Genomic DNA, 12,848 nt, shown 5'->3' with positions numbered 1-12,848 from the left:
TTTAAATGTTTATGTGAATAGTAAAGTGCTGTTTTTTAAAGCTTAGAGCAAATCTAAACCTATAAAATGCTTTAACATCCATCAGGATGGCCAGTATAAAACAACAACAAACAGAACAATAAGTATCAGGTTGTGGACAGATTGGAATCCTGTTGCTGTTGGGGGAAAGGTAAAACAGTGCCATCACTGTGGAAAAAAGGATTGTAAACTCAAAAATTAAAAATGACCATGTGATCCAGGAATTCCATTTCTGGGTATATACCTAAAAGAAGGAGCAGTCTCAAAGAGGTAACTGCAGGTCCACACTGGCAGCAGCATTATTCACAATGGCCAAAAAGTAGAAGAACCCCAGGTGTCCATCATTGAAAAAAAGGATAAACAAACAGGAAGTACTCATACAATGGAATATTATCAGTCTAGAAAAAGGAAGCAAATTCTGACAGGTGCTACAACACAGATAAACCTTGAAGAAATTATGCTAAACTGAATAAACCAGTCCCCAGGGCCAATGATTTCTCCCACACAACATACCTATGGTAGTCATGTTCAGAGACGAAAGAATGGTGGTTGCCAGGTACTGGGGCAAAGTATAGGTTTGTTAAATGATTACAGAGTTTCAATTCTGCAACATTAAAAAGTTCTAGAGATCTTTTGCATAACTGGGAATGTACTTAACACTACTGAACTGTATATTTTTTTAAAGTGTAAGACAATAAATTTTATGTGTACAACATTGTGGTGATACAAAATTGGAAAGAAAAATACATTAAGAAGGTTGTAATTATATAGTTTCTGCTGCCAGGCAGGGTGGCAAACACCTGTAATCCAAGCACTCTGGGAGGCTGACATGGGAGGATCACAAATTTGAGCCTAGCAAGAGCAGTTTAGTGACTTAGTGAGATCCTGTCTCAAAATAAAAAAATCAAAAAGGTTAGGGATGCAGTGTCAATCAAAGGCCCGAGATTTGATCCTTACTACCACACACACACACACACACACACACACACACACACACACACAAAGATGATATATTTCTACACTGGAAGTTTGTGGGAAGGTAAACTAGTATAATCATTATGGAAATTGGTGCAGAGATTCCCCAAAAAAACCTAAAAATAGGAATTCCATTAAACCTAGCTTTTCCACTTCTAATTGATCCTTAACCACACACACACACACACACACACACACACACACACACACACAAAGATGATATATTTCTACACTGGAAGTTTGTGGGAAGGTAAACTAGTATAATCATTATGGAAATTGGTGCAGAGATTCCCCAAAAAAACCTAAAAATAGGAATTCCATTAAACCTAGCTTTTCCACTTCTAAGTGTCTTCCTGAGTTAAAAAAGTAATCATATCGCAGTAATCATATTACAGTAAAAAGTCATACTACATATTACATCATATTCATGATCATCCATGTTTACAGTAGCACAATTCATAGTAACTAAATCCTGCAAGCAGTGTACATATCCATCAACAGGTGAACGGATGAAGAAAGTGTGGTATTTATACACAACAAAGCACTGTTTTTTCATAAAAATAAATGAATCATTTGTAGAAAAAACTTTGAGATTGTAGTGTTAAGTGAAATAAATCAGACATATAAGCATAAGTACTGCAAGGCTTCTCTTATAAAAGAAAACCAAAATATAAAGAGCAAAATAAAAGATAGATCACAGGAAACAGAGAGAGATCTTTTGCAAAAGGCAAGAGGACAAAGAGATGGAGGGAAGGAGATGAAAAAAGAATCAAGATGTGTTATGTACCTGTACCAACTCCCCATGAGGAATGTAATCGTTATGTGCTACAAACATGTACTAATAAAAAATTGAAAAAATTTAACTTTCAAGAGCTTAAATTGCAAATTGGAATTTTTAAAGTTGGAGAAGCCCCAAGTTTGGGGCTCTGTAAGAGTAAGTCCTTTTAAAATGGCTATTATCCTTGAGAAATTGGACCTAAAGTATGTCCTGCAGCAGATGTTTATGCATAGTAAGTTTTAAAAAATATAATGCTTTAAAAATAGATAATATAGAATACAACAATAACAAACCTAGGTAATGACAGTATTTCAGAAAGCAGCAATGGAATTTCTCAAATTTAAATCATGAACTGAGCCTTTCTAGCTCTATTTAAAAATTATTCACAGAAGCAGTGACCAAAACTGAGGACCAACACAGGCCAAGGAAGCACAAGCATGCCCTTTTCTGAGTAACTGCAAAGAGATCTTCCCCGTGAAATTAAATGTTTTTAGATAAAGATGTCCTAAAGAGCTACCAAAGTACACTCTCCATATTCACTGGGGTGTTTTTTTTTTGTTGTTTTTTTTTAATATTTTGAAGTTTTCAATTATCCTGAAGTTAGCATACAGAGTCAGGAATGACAGAAAAGGGACACAAGAGAGATAATGGTGCAAGGAAGACAACAGGGAATAGTCTTGTTAAACGCAGACTCTTCACACACAGCACACTCAATTAGTCTGTGCCAGATGCACAGAACCACATCCTCCAAGACCAAACAGAAGCTCCAAGAGAGAACAGCAAAGTTGGAGAGGTATTCACAGCACAATCAATAAAGCAGTTCAGCCTTAACAGTTCCGTCTGACAAGCACAGGATCAAGTTCAACTGGGTTACTCAGGTTACATTTCCAATGAGAAGGAAAAGATGGAAGAGGAGGAAAAAGGAAGGAGAAAAGAAAACCTGAAAGCTGCTGTGACTCTTCCTCAGATCATAAGCCATCCTATCTTAAACAGCCACTAGCCCAGGGGCACCCCAGCTGCACAGTCGGGGTCCCTAACATCTGTGAGTAGCATCATACCTAATGTGATTGGGAGAGATCACCAGAAGCTCTTAGTGGGGAAACCTTGGTGGGAATAATGACACAGAACAGGCTACTTTCTTCTGCAGGGCAGAAAAGGAACTTAAATTCTTCTCTAATCCACCAACAACCCCCATCCTCCCAGCACTGAAGTAGAAAGCTGGAAATACTATGCTGTCGTATTGAAGATTAAGATGCTGGAGAGAAAATGTTGATCTTTCCCCCTATAACCAGAGATATTCTCACTATGTTATTGTCTTTAAGCATGAAAATGTTACATTTATGTCACCAGTCAGTACATTTTGACTTTTGTAGTGCTGTATCTATCTGTACATCTGTAAAGGGCCGGCTTACTCTTACATAACACACCTATGAGGAATGGTCAGACATGTTCTGCTTTAAGTAAAATTTAATATACAGGCTTATTCTTCTGAGTCTATAATCTCATGTACTAAGGCTAGAAAGCAATATTATGTATCTTGTCTTTCGAGATATGGAAACTTTCAATCCTGGGAATTATTTCAGTAGATGTGGTAGTCAAACACTAGGAAAAATTACTCCTTGAAACAGTGTTTTACATACATCATTTTGCTGTGGGCAAAATAAAGAATAAAAATTTTTGTATTCTTTTTTTTTCTCCTTTTATTTTGCATGTACTTAAAAAACTATACACTTTTCTTCCAAATCTTAGAAACACCCTGCATTCTGACCCATGGACATAAAGCAGAAATAACATTACATCATCGTTCAACTTTATTGATTCCCCCGGTCTAATATGTAATGCATTAAAATTATATATGATGAAGTAAAGGCCCACTCTTAAAACAGAGGCTCTGAACTTTTAAATGATAGGTAGGAAAGACTGCAGCCCAAAGTCCTGGCAAACAGAGCTACACACACTCCAGGAAGTCCTCTGCCTCTGTGTCCCACGCTCACTGCCCCTTCTGCCACCACTTACCCCAAGAGCTGAGGACTACGAAAAGGATGGTGATGGCCACCAACAAGTCTACTAACTAAATACTTTCAAAACTGGGCTTACAGAAAGGATGTAGCTCTTGAGGGTTTAAGTTTAAAATCTTTCTAAAACTTAAGGTAATATACCCTTTCCAACTGTTCAGTGACATGGAGAGTGCCTTCAGATTTCAAGTCATTGAGAAAATTTTACCATTTTTAAGAGACAGGCCATGCAATACACATAGAATTAGCAATACAATAAAAAGAGAAAATTATTATAAATAATTTAAAGAATACCTTTTGAAGTGATAATGCTATAGCATTTGTCCTTCACATCCTTCTTGTACTCTGCAGCAAAAAGGATCAGAACAATGTAAATATGCTCTTCATTATTCAAAAAGTTCATAGGATCCACTTAAGTGCAGATAAAATGTACTACACCAGTAGAAATTTTATGCAAAGTCTGCTCTTTTTTGTTTGGCTCCCTGACCTAAGTGCAAACCATCTGTTACCCAGGTAATCAGAAGAAGTAACACTTCTAATAGCTTTTTTTTAAAAAAGATAATACAACAGTACTCAAAACAGAATTCACTTGTTCAAAAGCACCATTTATAAGATTGAAATCCTAATGACTTTGAATGGGTTATAAACTATATTTGAAATATCTTTATTTTTTTAGATTGAAAGTACATTTTTTATTTTGGTAAAAGTAGGTCATTTACTAAAAACTGTTGACATCTGAAAAATATTCTCTAAATATCTTATCCAAACATGTTAAGTTCCAAGAAATTTTAAAATATGAAATCTTTTTAAAGTTAAAAATGTATTCTGGTCCCCATTTATAAGATTACCCATAGTAGGATATTACAATGATTATAATATGCTTTCCTGAAAGCAGAATGTCCAGCTATAAGTCAGTGCTTGGATTCTAGCCTTCACTTGGTCCCTTGCCACCTAACCTTAGAAGAGTTAAACCTCCCTAGTCCTGAGTTTCCTCACTCATAAAAGGAGAGCTCTAAAATGTCATTCTCAGAAGCTTACTTCTTTGCCAAATGTGTCTCATACTGTGCTTGGCACACCGGTAGTGCCGGGAACTCAGTAACTATCCATGGCTGGGAAGGCTAGAAATGAACATTTCCAAGTGTCAGAAACTTCCCGCAGAAAATTTTGCACATACTGTTAGGTGCAGAGTTTGGAATACAAAACCAACTATCACAACAGCATCTTTTTTTTTTTTTCATGTAGTGATAAAACCAAGTAAAATTTTCAAGATACCAAGCCTTATTCATGCATCACTTATCTAATTAAAAAAAGATTTTGTTTTAAAAGTAAAATATTCAGTTTCAGGAGAGCTTAAAACAGGCACTAGCCTAGGATATGTTTTCACAGCTCCGGTACTACAATTATTATCAATACCCCTTTTGTTCCTCAATGGCATGTAAATGGCTTCATGCTATTTTCTTGATGAATAGCACACACACAAAACCTACTCCACCCACGTAACCACTGCTACAACAGAATGAATTTAAAAGAGGGCTTTGGGGGGGAAAACATAACAAATTCCAACCACATATCAAGCAAGTGTTGCAAAAATTAAGAATTTCAGAAGAATCAACTTTAAAATCCCTCATTTTACCTCACTGATATTCTTTTGACACGGTTCAACAAACGTGACAAGTAAAAGGAAGAGCCTTAGGTATTTCACGCTGTAAAAACTGATAAATGTCCTGCAGTGATCCTTAGCATGCTCTTGAGTAGGACCTCTTTAGTTTTACTCAACTATTAAGTTTTATTAAATTTCAGAGATTTCCACCAGATTCACGAGACTCACACTATACTGCTGTGAGTGGATTTTAATTTCACTCTACAGATGTCGCAGCTTTAGTTAAGAAAATGGGATACTGACTACTCACACTGACTTTTTTTTTTTTTTTTTTTTTTTTTTTTTTTTTTTTTGCTTTTGATGTGTGTACGTATGTGCATGTAGTGCGAGAGACTTGAACACAGGCCCTTAAGCATACTGGGCAAGTGTTCCTCCACTGAGTGACATCCCTAGACCAGTGGTGGCGAACCTGTGGCAGGCACGCCACAGCAGGCTGTTTGTATCACCAAAAGCTCTAAAAGGTTCACCATCACTGCCCTGGACCAATATTGACTATTGCTATCCATTTTTTTCTCCCTGTTTTGGATACATTTTCAAATATTCAATTGAGATGATCTTAACTAGTACTCAGAATCACATTTACTTCCTGGTCTAGAGGCCACATGGAAATCTGTGCATTTGAGACAATTGGAAGATGGTGATGCTGGAGATGAAAGGCCAAAATGGTCCTCTGAAACCAGGGAAATTACTTCCATAATGGTGTATATGAGAATGGTTATACATAGCACTCTTGACTCACAGAATGCCCACCCCTGCCACACACATCTCAGATCCAAATTCCATCCCTTCTTGGAGGCCACAAGCAGCCTTAAATCAGTAAGAGGAAGGATGTATGAGCAAGAAGGCCCATCCTGTCCCAAAGAATTCTCTCCTAAGATACATTTCCATAAAAATGGCTGCTGTACTTCAGTATTCTCATTCTAGTTTCCTGAAATACTAGCTGTTCATACTGGTTGGAATTCAGTGAATCTTGAACTTCCAGAAATCTTATACAAACCTGTGTGAGGTGGGGGCAATTTACATGTACATATGTTCACTCTTTTATGAGGAAGAGAACTGGGTAGGATGGGAGCACATATGCTTTTATCACAAAATATTCATAATCCCCTTTCAAATACCAATAAAGCCACTACTACACAGAATAGCCACTGTGGTCTTAGGGTTCCTCCACTGACTAGAAACTTATTCTGAATGGAGAACATACAAGAGTAAAGGAAAAGGAGCTCCCTCTCAGTATATTAGAGAACTATAATCTATATTCAGACACATCAGAGAACATTCCATTAGTTCAAGTGTAATTGCCTTTTACTAGGAAACACTAAAAACTATTTCATTTTCAATTTGTATTTTTTTCCCACATAATTCAAGACTTTTTACTTCTCAAACAGCAAGAACCTCAAGTTATAAATAACGATTCTACCTAACCAGATGAAGACCTTTAACACCTCAAATTTGTTGATGGAACTTTATTTATATTGCTTTTCCATAATTAGGAATCTGTATTATTTGTCTATAATATAGAAAAGAGCCAAAGAAAGGACTTGGTGGGAAAGGGACTCTGAATATGCATGGATTCACTGAAGAAAGAACATAGAAATACAACAGAAAAACTTGAGAGTTATTAGCTACGCTAGCCCTTCAAAATGATTCCTATTTCATCTCAAAATGGAGACCACTGGCAATTCTATAAATCATTATTTATTTACTACTGCCAATTATAATTATTTTTAAATATCACTATAATTCTAGATTATAAATTGTGAAATAATCTAAAGGGAGACTGAAAGATAAGCTTTCAATATCCTGTGTATTGTTTAATATCATCATTAAAGCAGACCAAAAGTCTTTATTGAGTCACCTGAATTTTTGCAAACAGAAAATTTCTCTCAGAGGAATACAAATCCAAGTTGATACAAACTATCAGAAAGTTTTCATGTGAATTTTATAATAAGAACCCGAGGCAAGTTATAAACATCCTGCAAACTATAAGCCCGAGATCGAAGTACAACATACATACCCTTAATTTGAAGAGATCAGGAACATTGTCTAAGTGAATATACAGTAAATTTCAGGAGGAAAAAAGAAAAATGACTGTCTGGGAAAAGCTATCATTTTGAAAGATGCAAGGAAAGTCATTCGATAAAAATACTTTGTACTTGAAGGAAAAGCAAAATTTTTAGAAAATTTTATTTACTTAGAAAAAATACAATGAATATTTACCCAGTACCTAAATCCAAGAACCAAGGTGAATATTCATTCGTCTTATATGAACCAACAACCCGCACGACACCCGTGTCTTTAGAAAAATTATGATCAATGGAATTCTGACTGCTTAGGCGCCATTAAACAAAACAAAACAAAACAAAACAAAACAAAAAAAACCTTGTGATTCTTTTTCAGTTAAAAGAAATGGATTTATTCCAGCAATCCCTTTAATAATTTGTCTAAGACTTAAAATATGAATTAGCTTCTCATCTACCTCTCCATGCCCCACCTCTAAAAATGAGCATTAGATATCTTTATAAAGGTATATTTTTAAGAACCACAGACCTGGAAGGTGAGGCAGTGGTACTCAGCTTCACATCTTCGTGGAATCAATCCCTGTATAAGAGCTATGTCTGATGGGAATTAAAAATCTATAGCAAATACACTTCTTTTAAAACATATTTTTAGCCGGCCAGTGATAGTTTACTAACCCGAACACGTTTCTAACAAAGAACGCTTCCCTGTCTAAAATTTGTTGTATTTAGTAATTGTATGTAAAACAAACTATCAAGTGCATTAGTTTGATAGATTGGGATTTCCTCTGAGTAGGAATGAGGACTTTGCAACTTTGTTGCTAAGAATATCTCATGAGACATTCCGCTGGGAGCTTTCCATCATCAGAGGTTAGTTCATCCCTCCTAGATAAATACGTTGTATACAACTATGGTCCAGATCTAGAGAAGCAAAGGGAAGTAACTATGTCCCTTTCTTCTGGGTGTTGACATCCAGTAAAGCAGATAACAATGCAAGGATTGTGACCATCTAAGAGTTAAAGAGAAGAGGTGATAATCCATCCTAAACATTTTTTTAAAATATGCCTTCTGAAAAAGACAATTCAAATTTTGCACATTAGTTTTACAAAAAGTCAAATCCAACTGTTTCTGCCAATGCATACCTTTTTTTTTAGGAACCAGAAAGTATCACAAAAGGAGAGGGGAGGAGAAAATGAATTAAGATATGCTAAAGAACATGTACGTACCTCCTAAAATGAATGTAAGCATTATGTACCACAAACATGTACTAATAAAAAAGTTGAAAAAAATAGTGGATCATCTTTGAGAGAAGGATTAGAAGAGTGTGCATCTTCGAAATTTATTTCTCACATCTTAAGTTTGACATTATGAGTAACTGTAACTTTGTTGTGTATTAAAAAGATATTTTAAAGGAATCTGAAAAGAAAGAAACCAGACAGTATGAATAGTGGGCACAGGGAATATAACGTAAAGAATCCTCATGCTTTGGTAAAATAGGTATTGTATGTGGTATATAAATGATTTCTCACTGCCACTGCTCAAATATATTTGAAGTTCTAGGAAGCCGAAAGTGATTTAGAAAGTAAAAATATTACATTTAGAAAATCTGCCCCCAGCTCACATTAAGTGAACAAATAATGGTGAAAATTGGAACTATTTTTCTTTGTGGTTCAATATAAAATAACTGTTAATTCCAGTAGTGACTATCTACACTCAACATTCTCATCATTTCCCAACATGTTCAAAGCCAAGGCAAGAAAAGACCCCGATCATGATTATGTTATCAGCTCATGCAACATTTCCTGCCCACACAGAAGTAAAATCAATAAAAAGTGAGCTTTAAGTTTACATTACTATCAAGTATCTTTGGTAATGTCAAGTTCTATATACTGACAACTAGGTCTCCATTGGAAAGAAGTGAGTCTTGACCATAAAAGAGCATGGTATTAGATATTTACTGTATGAAGACTTATGCAGCTTGGATGAAATCAGGAAGGGTTAAGGAAAGAATTGAAAATACCCCCCACAACTATGGCAAAAACTAGTTAAGAATCAACAAGAAGGCTGGGTGTGGTGGCGCATGCCTGCAATCCCAGCACTCAGGAGGCTGAGGCAGAAGGATCGCTGTGAGAATGAGACCAGCCTGGGCTATATATTGAGTTCTAGGGCAGTCTGAACTACACAGTGAGACCCTGTCTCAAAATACAAACAAACAAAAAGAATCAACAAGAGGTGTAACAATTTCTTGTTGTATATTTATTGTTCACCAAATATTCCAAAAATGAATATAATGTAGTACTTTTATTTTTTTAACTCCTGAAAGAAAGATCATGGAATGTTCTCATATGATGTGCCTCACTGCTGATTCCCTGATTCAGCTCAGTTCTGGAAAGAGATGCTAGCATACAGCAGCATCATTCTATTCTTTTAGGATGTGCATGTAAAGTTTTTCACTTTAAAATTTATTTTTATAGTTTATTTCTCAGGGGGGACAAAGACAAGGCATAAAATAAATGCATGACACTTAGCTTGAATGTCAGGTGAATAAAGTCCTTTGTCAAGAAAACCCAAATTTTCAACAATGTGGCACAGTTGTACACATCCAGAAAAACACTTGGAGCCACAGATCTCTGAGGACAGAAATTCAAACTAAAAGTCAGAGAATAGAAATGATCCATACATTTATATCGAGCCATTTAAACAAAAAACTTATTAACTCAAATCTTTTTTTCAATTATTACTACCTCTTGCAAGAAGGTTATCATAATGCAGCAGAAGTCCTTCTCAGATCACAGTTTAAGAGTCCATGAGTGAAAAGCTACAGTATATTATTCACCCCCACAGATAATACAGTGGTGCCTCAGTTCACAAACTTGTCCGATTCTAGGGAAGATAAGAAGGCCAAAGTCCTGTTCCCCAGGAAGATGTTGTCATTCTTGTTTGTGCGGGGGACGTAGAGTTCGTGAATGGAAGCAAAATTCTGCCAAATGCTTCTGTTCGAGAACTGAATTGTTTGTGAACAGAAACATTCGTGAATCTTTGCTGTAGTACTGAATATAATGGTTATATTTACTAAGGTGGAAAAAAAAAACACCTAATAGATGAATCATGCTGTGATCATCTTGATTAGCTGGTGCCTTACAAAAATGAATCTCTGGTATGGTTTGTTTTTGTCAGTGGCACCCACATTTTTATAGCCATAGCCACAAATTAAAAAAGAACAGCCAGAAAGGCAAGTATGTAAAAGGAAATACAAGAGCAATGATTAAATTCATTACTACGAGCAAAACAAAAATGACAAGCACGTGTGCTTTGAAAGATGAAACAGTGGCATGTCCCTCCCATACCAGACTGCACCTATTGCTTGTTTTCTGTCGCATGCAGTACAGCACATCTATTGAGAGTGGGTGTTATTTTTTATACAGATACAAAACAAAAAGTTGTTTTTAAAATCCATGAATGGAGAGCTTTACAAATGTGAAAAAAAAAATATAAAATCCCTCCACGATTGGAGCTACAGATGATCTTTTGGGTTACCCAATGTCTGAGAAAGAGTTTTCAGTGAAGGAATAAAGATATCTGAAGACAGATCAAATTGTTGAAACCAATAGCATTCACCATAATAAAAACAGCAGATGATTCTGAACATGAACACACACACCCAGCAGGGGACAAATTTAACAAAACCGAAAGGAAGACCATAGGCTAAATAGAGAAATCACCAGAGGAAAATTACATGGGAAAACCATTTGAAAAATAAGAAATGGCCACTGCAAGTTCCCTGTCTTGCCATTAGAGCCAAGAGAACGACTCAAAGTAGAAACAGGTGAAGAGAATAAAAGGCGAGAGAGGAGCCATGTAGCACAAAAGTAGGCACTTCTAGCTGAGTGCTTGTAGAGGAAGAAAGGAAACACGAACTTTAAAATCCTTCAGATACACATGTTCAAGCAGCAAAAATAGATGGAATGCAAGAAGAAAAACTCCAGAGTGTTCTTGGACTTTTAAAATAATCACAAAAAGCAGGTCTCCTCTCTTAGCTTCTAAACTCCTATATAGGCTCCTAACTCTTAAATCCACGGATAATGACTGAAGACTGGGATCAAAAGAGCCATGCTGGCAGGCTACAGATGTCAAGGATTCTCCAAGGTGGATCTCTATAGATACCACAAATCTTCAGTGTGATCTCCACGGTTATGGCATACCCTAAAAGTTCAAAATGCCTTAAGGCAATGACATGGAAAAGTCAAGGCATAACGTGGAACCAAACCAAGAAGCAAGGGAAGAAACTTGAAACGCATATAACAGCCTTTCGCCTTCACCCTGGAGTAACCATCAACTTTTTAGTGAAGGAAGAAAATAAAATTTTTATATATTCTTCTGCACTGAGAGATTATGTCTTTATGTTAAGCTTTAGTGTAATTAGAAAAAAAGTATTTAATATTACTAAGAAAGTATATCAGTAACAGAATATTCCTATCCTGTGTATTCTCTAAACACAAAGTTTCACTTTCCTGAGGTAATAATTATTATTAACGCTTGGGGGCCGGGGGCGTTTTAAGAGACTAGCTCAAACAAGAATGAATCGCTAGCAGGCCAGAGGCCACATATACAACCTTTTAGCCCAGACCCTGGGTCCAGGTAGCTCTATTAAAATAAGACCTGGGGTAGCCTACTTTTAAAAAGATGAATGTTTTTGTACAAACATCTCGGTAAATCTCATCATCAGTACAAAATGAGTCACTTCAAGGCCCTTTTAGTCAGTTTTACTTAGGTATTTTAAAGTTTGAATACGATGAACTTTTTTTAACTCTTTAAATCTAGGTAGTTTCGAAGCCTATACAACTTCCTAAATTTTGTTGATTGTACTCCTTCGAAATAACTACGGTACAGCGTCTTACTACTTTGGCTAGACCTGGTCGAATGGACGGACGCTCAGGGGTGAGGGACTTAGGATTTCCTAAGCCCCAAGATCAAGGTCACTTTGAGTTCAAGGCTTGAAGACTTAATGAAACGTGCTTACAAGATATATCCCATCTCAAACGCGTTCAAAACGACACGCAAGGACTTTAAAACATCAGCACAAACACCACAAGGGGCCCTTTTACCTGTCCTACCAGGTTCCCGGCGGGATGTGAAAAGCCTTCCAGAGACCTAAGCCACGTTACAGATTTCAACTGAGAACCCCCGGGAAGCAGCAGGCGACTCCAAGGACCTCCGAGCGTGCAGCGCTGTCTTCCGGGGGAGGGGTGCCCAGGGTCCCCCGGAACCGGAGTGGCTAAGGAAGGTCCCCGTGCCAGGTCCCTTCCCAGCGCTCGCGCGGCAGCAGCGGCCCCCGACGGCCCTGGACCAGAGAGGGCACCGTGGAGCTCCGCCTCGCGGAAGAG

General features: G+C 36.9%; 1 protein-coding gene across 2 annotated transcripts in view; it reads right to left on the bottom strand.

Annotated features, from left to right (window-relative positions):
* Slc7a2 (solute carrier family 7 member 2) overlaps window positions 1–12,727 on the bottom strand; it is a 63,962-nt gene extending 51,235 nt beyond the window's left edge. The window contains exon 1 of one of the 2 annotated variants that reach the window (XM_010621782.3): window positions 12,570–12,727. The gene's annotated coding sequence lies outside the window, so the exon portion shown is untranslated. The remainder of the gene's footprint in view (window positions 1–12,569) is intronic. The other variant, XM_019207149.2, reaches the window with a different exon arrangement.
* Window positions 12,728–12,848: the final 121 nt, after the last annotated feature.

The sequence above is a fragment of the Fukomys damarensis genome, unplaced genomic scaffold (assembly GCF_012274545.1).
Source record: "Fukomys damarensis isolate Sample0158 unplaced genomic scaffold, DMR_v1.0_HiC HiC_scaffold_18, whole genome shotgun sequence".
NCBI lineage: Eukaryota > Metazoa > Chordata > Mammalia > Rodentia > Bathyergidae > Fukomys > Fukomys damarensis.
Note: the sequence above shows the minus strand (reverse complement) of the source record. Positions and strands in the feature narration are given on the sequence as shown.